This window comes from Equus quagga, unplaced genomic scaffold, assembly GCF_021613505.1.
Source record: "Equus quagga isolate Etosha38 unplaced genomic scaffold, UCLA_HA_Equagga_1.0 1080_RagTag, whole genome shotgun sequence".
NCBI lineage: Eukaryota > Metazoa > Chordata > Mammalia > Perissodactyla > Equidae > Equus > Equus quagga.
Window position 1 is genome coordinate 221,829 of NW_025795483.1, and position 9,467 is coordinate 231,295.

Sequence of the window (9,467 nt, forward strand, 5' to 3'; positions counted from 1 at the left end):
GTGGGATTATCCAATTCAGAAAGTTGAGGGAGAACAGAAATGTCTATAGCTGCATGGGCAGGTGTCTAATTCTGGTGCTTATGTTTAATAAGCCTCTTAGTGATGCATATGAAGGCCACATTTTCAGACTTGCAACTGCTAAGTAAACTAGCTTTGGAGATGCACAGGCCAAAATCAGTGGGTCAGTGGTTAGGGTCTTAAATGAGTGATCTGGACCAGAGAGGTCCCTGGAGGGTCACTTCTGTGGGGGATGATTGGGGAAAAAGGTGAAAACAGATTCTATTCCTTTAGGTAATACACAGAAGAGGAAACAGGCATAAAGAGGTTAAAAACCTGCTCAAAGTCATACCATTAGTAAGTGCCAAAGCTGGGATTCAAACCCAGGTCTCAGATTATGGTGAGGCTGTAACATGAGATCAGTGGCTCACAAACAAGGCAAAAGTTCAGTCATATCTGATAACACTTTCTCTGCCTCCAGCTTTTCTCACTTTAAAGGTGTGAATACTATGGCTCAGGAAGATGAAGTGAATATCTGCCACAGTTACCATGTGCCAGAGTCAGGACTAGAATGCACAGTTCTTGACTCCCAGTCAGGCACTATTTCCACCAAACTATTCTGCTTAGGAAAGAAAGAATTATGAAACTCAACAATTTGACTAAACTTTTTAGAATGATGCAATGAAAAGTGTGTGGTTTTGACATGGGATATAGCTGTGATCAAATTCTGTTTTACCACTTACTAGCCTTGGGATAGTAGGTATGAGAAGAAATTTCACTGATACTTCCTTTCCTCATCTATGAAGAGAAAATGAAACCTGCTTTTTAGTCTCATTGTAATGATAAGACAGTATGGTACATAACAAAGTGTTGAGTTACACATTCAAATAGTCCTCTTAGATGGACATAAATTTTTCTCTAACAACTTCAACTACTGTTTTGGCTAAAAACCTCAAGAGTTAGCATCTACGAAGCTGAGACTGGGAAACATTGATTATTCACTAAGTTACTTCTCAGTTCACTCTAAATTACTCTTTATAGCTTTAACAATTTCCAAAAGGGAGAATAGTTTGAAGAGAAAAACATAGGAAGTTTTTCAATATCAGCAGTGGTCAAACAAATGTGAATTAAAAAAGTAAGAAGAAATATAGCAAAAAAAAAAATAAAATTCCTGATGTTCATTACTGGCTAAGGTGAAAGAAATAAGTAATCTACTACATTTTGGTGATAACTATGTAAATTGGGACTGCCCTTTTGGTGAGAGATAGTAAAAGTCTGTATAACATCTATACTCTTCTGTTCAGTATATACATCTGAGAAATTATCCTATGAACCCAGAAATAACTTAACACATAATGAAATTCTTCAAGGTATTAGAAACTATGACTCATTATCGGATACATCTACTTGATTGAATAATACACAATCATTAAAAACAATGCTTTCAAGAGTTTATAGTGATGGGAAAATGTTTCCCATCCCATATAATGGGAAAATGTTTTAACTATAATATTAATTAGAATAATGTATTAAATAGATATTATAATTTCAAAAGTATAAATGAGAAGTGAACAAAAATCTATATATGGAAGAAAGAATAGAATAAATGCATTAGAATGGTGATAGCTTTTCTCTTTGGATGGTAGTACTAACAATAATTTTTTTTCTCCTCCTTTAAATATTTTTTAAATTCTGTTTAGTCATCATGAATTATCTTTCTAATTACTTTTTCCTCTTTTCCTAAGAAGATTTGCTGATACACAACCTTGGAAAAACCAGAGCTAGCAACTTTATCTTCTTCTGTTCCCTTTGTCCTCTCTGTGGGATGAGTAATCTGGGTTCTTTGAGGACACATTATGGTGTAAGAGGTACAGGCTGGGGAATTGGAAGACATGGGATCTGTATTCAATTACCCACAATTTACCTTCTTTGACTCGGGCTGGCTACTTAATATTTCTAAGTCAGAATGTTAGCATTTTAAAACCAAAGATGTTTGCACCAGATTATTACAAAATCATTGTGCTTAATAACTTTTTAGCAAAGAAAAGGAAAGTGATCGTTCAAGAGGTCCCCTGTAGCCCATAAATGGATGAGATCCCTCATTCAATTTTTTGAAATCAGATTACTTATGATTGTGGGAAATTTCTAAGTCAGAGAGGAAAAGACTGTGAAAGAAGAAAAGATTATGTTTCTCCTTGTATGACCTTTCTTTAATCCTATCTTGGCGTTTAATACACAGATCGTTCAAAGTAGGGGAAGGAAAACCAGATAATGTAGAAGGATGGACCAGATGACCTTATAAGATTCCTATTGCTTCTCTCAGTCTGCCATGTTAGAATGTAATAAAAATTCTGATAAGAAGCTATCAACCTCCTTAGATCCAAGTATTGTAACTTTCCTACATTTTGGGGGTTTAGTTTTTTATGCGTTCATCAAATACTTATTGAGCACAGCTCCAGATCTGGTAATATAGATATTAAACACAAATAATGCCTGCTTTCAAGATACTCCAAGCATGCTGTAGGATGATAGAGGGGGACCAATACGACATAATGTACAAAGAGAGAAGATGCAGATGTAACCTGGGAGCTATAGGAATACAGTGGAAATCCTTACAATCTACCCCCGGGGTGGGTGAAAAGATCATCTTCCTTGTGGAGATCATCCTTGTGGAGATGATATCTAAACCCAATTTTGAAGGATGTGTAAATGTCAGTCAGTAGAGTTGGGAGTGTGTGTAGGATAAGGGGAATAGAATGTGGAAGGCAATGAGGTATAGTGAGTATGACTTGATCAGGGAATTTAGGTTACTTTAATATGGCTAAAGCACGTGATAGTGGATGGGGCTGGATGCTGAAAAATAACATGGATAGGTCAGTAGGGTCCCGGGACTTGTGATGTTTTCCCTTGAAGGTAAAGAGGAGCCTTTGGAGAATTTTAAACTGGGTAATGACATGACTGAATGATTGGATTTTATAGATATCACTGTGGCCATAGTGTGGATGATTGAGAGGTGTCTGGGTGAGATATGAGGCAGGGGAAACCAGCTATGATGTTATTGATATAACTGTCAGCTTGCCTTGCTAGTTGATCTAAATCCAGTGCAAAGAACAATGGTTGGGGAATGGTAATTGCTCAAGAAAGTTTTTGGAAGAAATAATGGATGGAGGGATAGAGGGATAGATGGATGGATGGATGAAGGTTAGAGAGGGAGATTTGATAAGATTGTGGTGACTAATTTTGGAACTATGAGATGGACTAGTAGAGAGAAAAGCCAAGGATGACTCCCATGTTTACGGTGGGTGGTGGAGGAAATTAGAAAGAATAGCAAGTGAGATGTTGTGAGAAGAGGAATTCAATTTTTGAGGAGATGCCTATGTGCACTGAGAAGAGCAATTGGGAGTTGAAATTGTGGCTCTAAAAAAGCCATTGTAAGAATTATTTAGAGACATTATTTTCCCCTAATCTTATTTTTAACGAACTGAAATTGATACATATATATATATATACACAACTATCATTTTTTTTTTCAAAAAACTCCTTGAAGATATTTTCAACCTGAAAAAAAGAATTCATTTCTATTGGGTTTAATGCAAGAAAGGCAATATTTTGGGAGCTGCTGATTTTATCTGTTCTTTAATTTTTTACTTTGTTGAAATTACTAATTAGAAATGATTTGCATTATTAGTAGACCCTTGCTTTGGGATTCAGGATTTGGATTAATTATATTCCACAAACAATAATTTCCCCCAATTTCTTGAAATGTCTTGAAAGAGGCAGTAAAAAATTTTTCTCAGAAATTCTCTTTTCACCCAAGTCTTTGCTGTAGCTCAGGATTCATGGATAGTCCATGAAACATCATGGGATTTTTCATGCGTGGACTTTCACAAAACTCCAAGGTGCAGAAAGTTTTATCTGTGTTCTTTTGGTGGTCTATCTGGTCTCCGTTGGGGGCAACCTACTTATCATTTTTACCATCATCTTCAGCCTCACTTTCAGCTCTCCTTTGTAATTTTTCTTCTCATATTTGTCCTTATCGATACTTGCTATTCCTTATATATGACCCCCAAACTCATTTCTGATTCCTTATATGAGGTCAAACCCATCTCTTTTGAGGGCTGCCTGGCTCAATTGTTTGTTGCCAATTTTTTGGGAAGAACTGAGATCATCATGATGGCCTATGACCACTATGTGGCCGTCTGCAAATGCCTGTACTACATGACCATCATGACCAGGCATCTCTGTGCCCTGTTGATGGGGGTGCCTTGGTTGAGGGACTTCCTGAATTATTGTTTCATCTCCTCCTGTTGCTTCAGTTGCCATTCTGTAGGCCCAATGTGATCACTTTGTCTGTAACTTGTACCCCTTGCTGGATCTTGTCTATACCAATGCATATGTCAATGGTCTGCTGTTGGTCGCCAACAATGGTGTGATCTTCCTATTGAACTTCTTCGTGCTGGCTGTCTCCTACTTGTTATCCTGCTGTCCTTGAGGTCCCACAGTGCAGAGGGGAGACAAAAGAGCCTCTCAATCTGTGGGGCCCACCTAACTGCTGTTGCCTTGTTATTTGTGCCTTGTATGTTTATTTACATGTGGCCATCAGATGCTTTGTCCATTGACAAAATAGTTGCTAGGTTTTGTTGTATTTTGATGCCAATGTTCAACCCTTTAGTTTATACACTGAGAAATGGAGAGGTAAAAAATGACATGAAGAATCTTTGGAAAAAATAAGCCATTGTGGATGGAGGATACAGATTCGATAGAGAAAGAAATATACAGTCACTTTTAGTAAGAATTCATATTATGATGAGAGCTGAGAGATCACCAAAAATTTTCAGAGTAAAATTGATTTGACTCAATTAGGATAGATTAGGTGTAATCTATCCTATGTTCTCTGTTATAGAATAGATAAATAATTATATATCATTTTGATTTCTTCTTAACAGTTTACACTAAATTGTAGAGCCTGGAAACACCACCTCTCTCTCCCTCACCTTTGTCTGAGATGAAGTCTTCATTAACCTGGGATATTGAAAGTCTATGAGGAGCAGAATTCCCTTGTTGAAATGTTACTAACCTAGTCTTCCAACTCTGAACGCCAGAACTTGATCAGAGTAGTTATTGATGGTTTACGTATATCTTATTTATATCCACAATAATATCAGAAAGAATATCTAGCTTGGGACTTTGAGAATAAAGAAATACAATTAGGAAGGACTGAACTCAAATGATGGAAGTGCACAGAATAGGCTTATACTAAAATTAAAATAAGCATGATTATAAATAATAAACTATAATGTGTTGTGAAATTCTGAAACCAATGTCTAAATATTGTGTGCATGTGACCTCAAACACACACACTCACACAAATGATGCATGGTTTACTGAGCATTAACTTGGTGTTACGTACTGTGTTAATCACTTTATAAATGAGATCTCATATTGTCCTCATAAAAAATTGACATGGTTAGCTTTTTAAAAATGAAGAAACTGTTTTCACAGAGGCTGAATTACTTAGCTAATGTTGAGCTAGAATTTAAATCAAGCTATTTCTGCTTTCAAGTTCGGTCTTGCCAAAATGCACAGTGTTTTAATATCTACCATCTTCCTCTGTATGTTGTATTTCATTTGTGCTTTCTCCTTGTAAGCTTCCTGTTATCAGTGTCCTTATTGACAACCTCTGATGTGCACTTGCTCAGATTTACATAAAGTCCACAGTCACTATCAAGTATATAATCAAGGAGGCTTTGATTCTGTCTAATCCACTTGGTGAAATGCTTGTTCCTGGTTACTTGTTACCATGAGATGCCTTTGCTTTCCATTTGTATGTCTCATTATAATTTGTACTTTTTGAGTTCTCTGGTCAGCTGTCCCAGGCATTCTGCTTCAGGCCTGCATTTTGTTGAAAGGAAATTTTAAAAATGTTTCTCTGGAAGGATGAATAATGTAGACACAGGTGAAAAAAATTTCATTAGCTGTAATAACATTTCCTGTGCAATACTATAGATGTTTTTCCTGGTTTCAGTAGCTCATAGTTTTGCTGTTTCACATCTGATGCCAGCAAGTTACATGTTCCCCCCCCAATTTTATTTTACACGTTACACAGATTCTGTTCATCTACTTTTAAAAAGACGGAATTTATCTATATTTTTTGTTGCAGAAAGTTTTTACAACATAGTATGGAATTTAAAAATCAGATTATGAAGCCACATGTGGTCCAGCGATGGAAAATTTTCTACCTAGTTTCTGCTTGTTCAGGTACAGATAGGGATAGTGTTTGCCAGGAGCTTTATCAAAATGCCAGCAGTACTTAACATAGTGCTTGGATTTTACTTTACTTTGAAGCTCTATTTATACCTTTAAGTGTTTGTTTTTCATTTAAAATAAGTACACATGATTTTTCCAAAAAGCACATTAAAACAGAATATACTAGAACTCATAAACTCAAACTATTTTCTTGATGAAAAACAACAACTCAGACACTCTTCTAGATTCTGGGGGCACAGCACTGCATGGAATCACACTAAAATCCTGTCCTCAAGGAGTGACCTAGTCCCTGGAACTTCTTCTAGGTGGGAGATGTCCTGACAGGTGATTTGGTCTGAATACCAAATGTTAATATTTTATTGTGTCCTCTGTTTATATTAAGTAACCCCCAAAGGGTTATTATAAAGTCAATTTTATGAGAATGGTGGGAGAGACTAGAGAAAAACAAGTAGGCAGTGTGTGTATGTGTGTGTGTGTGTGTACACATGAGAATTTTAAGGTTTGCAGGTTTTAATAGTGTTCTCCTGAATGAGAGACGGGAGGTGCCACCTCAGGTCCCATTATGTTCCGTAGTATTAGGGAGATGACGAGATGTAGCTATGTACCTATTTATTTTCCAGCAGAGGTTCTTTACCATAGTCTTTCGTTCACTGTTCTTTTGGCTCAGCCCCCCAAATTTTGGAATCATCCTTAAGTTTTCTCTCTTTCTTCTAATAGCTAATCTACGAACAAATCTTCTTAGCTTAACTTCAAAATATACTCTATCTTGAAGAGTTCCTGTTCCAGAAAAGATGGAGTAAGAACAATTCACCCTTTCTTTCCTGCCGAGATGAAGCTATAAATCCTACACAGAATGCATGGAAAAGCTATCCAAGGATTTTCAAAAGTAAATGATGACAGGCATATTGGGGAAGGAGATCAGATTTGAAGTTTCTGATTTTTTTCCCCTGTCTCACTTGGCCTGAACTCAATGCATTCTAGACCTGGAAGTGTGCACTGGGTACATATAGAAAGAGCTCCAAAAGAACCTCTCTCTTGTTGGTCAGACAAATGGGCCAGATTCAAGGGGTGGCTCTCTTCCTTTTCTTTTTTTTTTCTTTCATCTCCTGTTCTAGATGCCAATCAATCCTGTGGCAGAGAAGCAGTGACAAGGGTAACAATGGTGGCTGAGCAGTTGCCCAAAACTCTTTGGGAGGAGGATCTTTCTACTTGAATGGAGGAGCTGTGATCTCAAGAGCATGGCACAAATCCCTATTTGTTTTATTCTCTCTGCATCCTCCTGAATCTTTGCCATTGACACAGACTCAGTTGTGGAAAGTGTGCAGCACAATGAGAAAACTAAAGCCAAATTTCACGAGGCAAAAGGCATCAGGGAGATCAAAGAGATGAGGGCACATAGGAGAGTCATCTCATGAAGTCGCGTATGAATTCCAGGGCCCACCTCTGAGCAGCAACTGTGTGAATCTGAACTTAATACAATGTACCAGTGTTTGAGAATGACATTAGAGGCTTCACCACCACCCAAGTCCCAGACTGGCCACTGAGTGGTGTACATAACAGGTCTGAATAACACTACAAAAGATTTGATAACTGAACTGGCATTGGAATCACAGCCCACAGAAGGTAGACTGGAAATCGCCACCTGCAACTAACAAGGTTAATTGCTTGCTAAAACTAAAGATTTAACATTCTCCTTAATGTGAAAAGATCCAAAGTATCATAACATAATATTGAAAATATCCAGGATACAATCCAATGTTAGTATAAAAAGAAGCAGGGAACCTCAACTTGCAAAGGAAAATTAATGAGCAGGTGCCAATCTTGAAATGATAGAGATATTGGAATTTTCAGACAAAGACTTTAAAGCAAACATCATAACCATGATCTGGTAAGTAAGAGAACATATACTTGAAACAAATGAAAGATAGAAAATATCAGCAAAAAAAAATAGAAATTATAAAGAAGAATAAAATCATAAATTAGCATTAAAAGATTCAATAATGAAAATTAAAAACATACTTTCTGAGCTCAATGGCACAATGGAAATATAAAAGAAAGAATCAGTGAATTTGAAGATGGATCAAACCACAGAGATAAAAATAGATTTTTAAAAAAGATACAGTCTCAGAGACATGTGGGGCAATACTGAATGTATAACATTCATACTATCAAAGTCTCAAAAGAAAAAAAAAGAAATAATATGGTTCAGAGAAAAATATATGAAAAACTAATGGCTGAATACTTCCAAATATTGGTAAAAGATATAAACTTCAGATTAAAGAAGCTCTGCAAATCTCAAACTAGATGAACTTAAAGAAATTCACCTCAGACATACCATAATCAAACTATTAAAAACCAAGACAAAGAAAAACAAAATATTTGAATTGTAAAGTGGAACACCTATAAAACCACAAACCTTGTCAAGAAGTAGAAAATTTCTAGCCCTTTTGGGACCCACTATATCTCTTCCCAATCACATCTCTTTTTCTTCCATCAAAGGCCAATGTTAATCTGACTTTTATAATAAAACTTCTTTGCTTTCCTTTATACTTTTACACATTTACCACTTAAGTTCACACCCCCAGATTGGTCTATTTTTAAATTTTAAATAAATGCAATCACGCAGTATGCAATATTTTGTGTCTGGATTCTTTGGCTCCACAGTGTGTTTGTGAGATTCATTCATGTTGTTATATGTTCCTATAGTTCACTTATTTTCATTGGCCTGTTAGTCCACTATATGAATACACAATAATTATTTGTTCTATTGATGGTGGACATTTAGGTTGTTACTAGTTTTGTGCTATTACAAATAGCTCTATGAACACTCTCAGTAATGTGTCTTCCAGTGCATAGGTGCACACAATTCTCTTGGATTTATATCTAAGAGGGGAGTATCTGAGTCATAGGTTATATGTATATTTGACATTAGCTGATGATCTCCAATAGTTTTCCAATATGTTCTTGGAAAAAAATTATACATTTCCACCAGCAGCATATGAGAGAGATTATTCCTCCGTATCGACAATAAACACTAGGTATTGATAGTCCTTTTAATTTTAGCCATGTAGAAGGAACGTTGCATTTTATTGTGGTTCTACATCATAGTTCTCAGATGATTAAAGAAGTGAGTCCCCTTTATATGTTTTCAGCCCATTCAATATTTTCTTTGCTGAAGATCTGTTCAAATCTCATGTGGCTGT

The 9,467-nt window shown here is 36.3% G+C and overlaps 1 pseudogene; it reads left to right on the forward strand.

Moving 5' to 3' along the window:
- The first annotated feature begins 3,836 nt into the window (after nt 1-3,836).
- On the forward strand, nt 3,837-4,728 carry LOC124232695 (olfactory receptor 140-like; annotated as a pseudogene).
- Nucleotides 4,729-9,467: the final 4,739 nt, after the last annotated feature.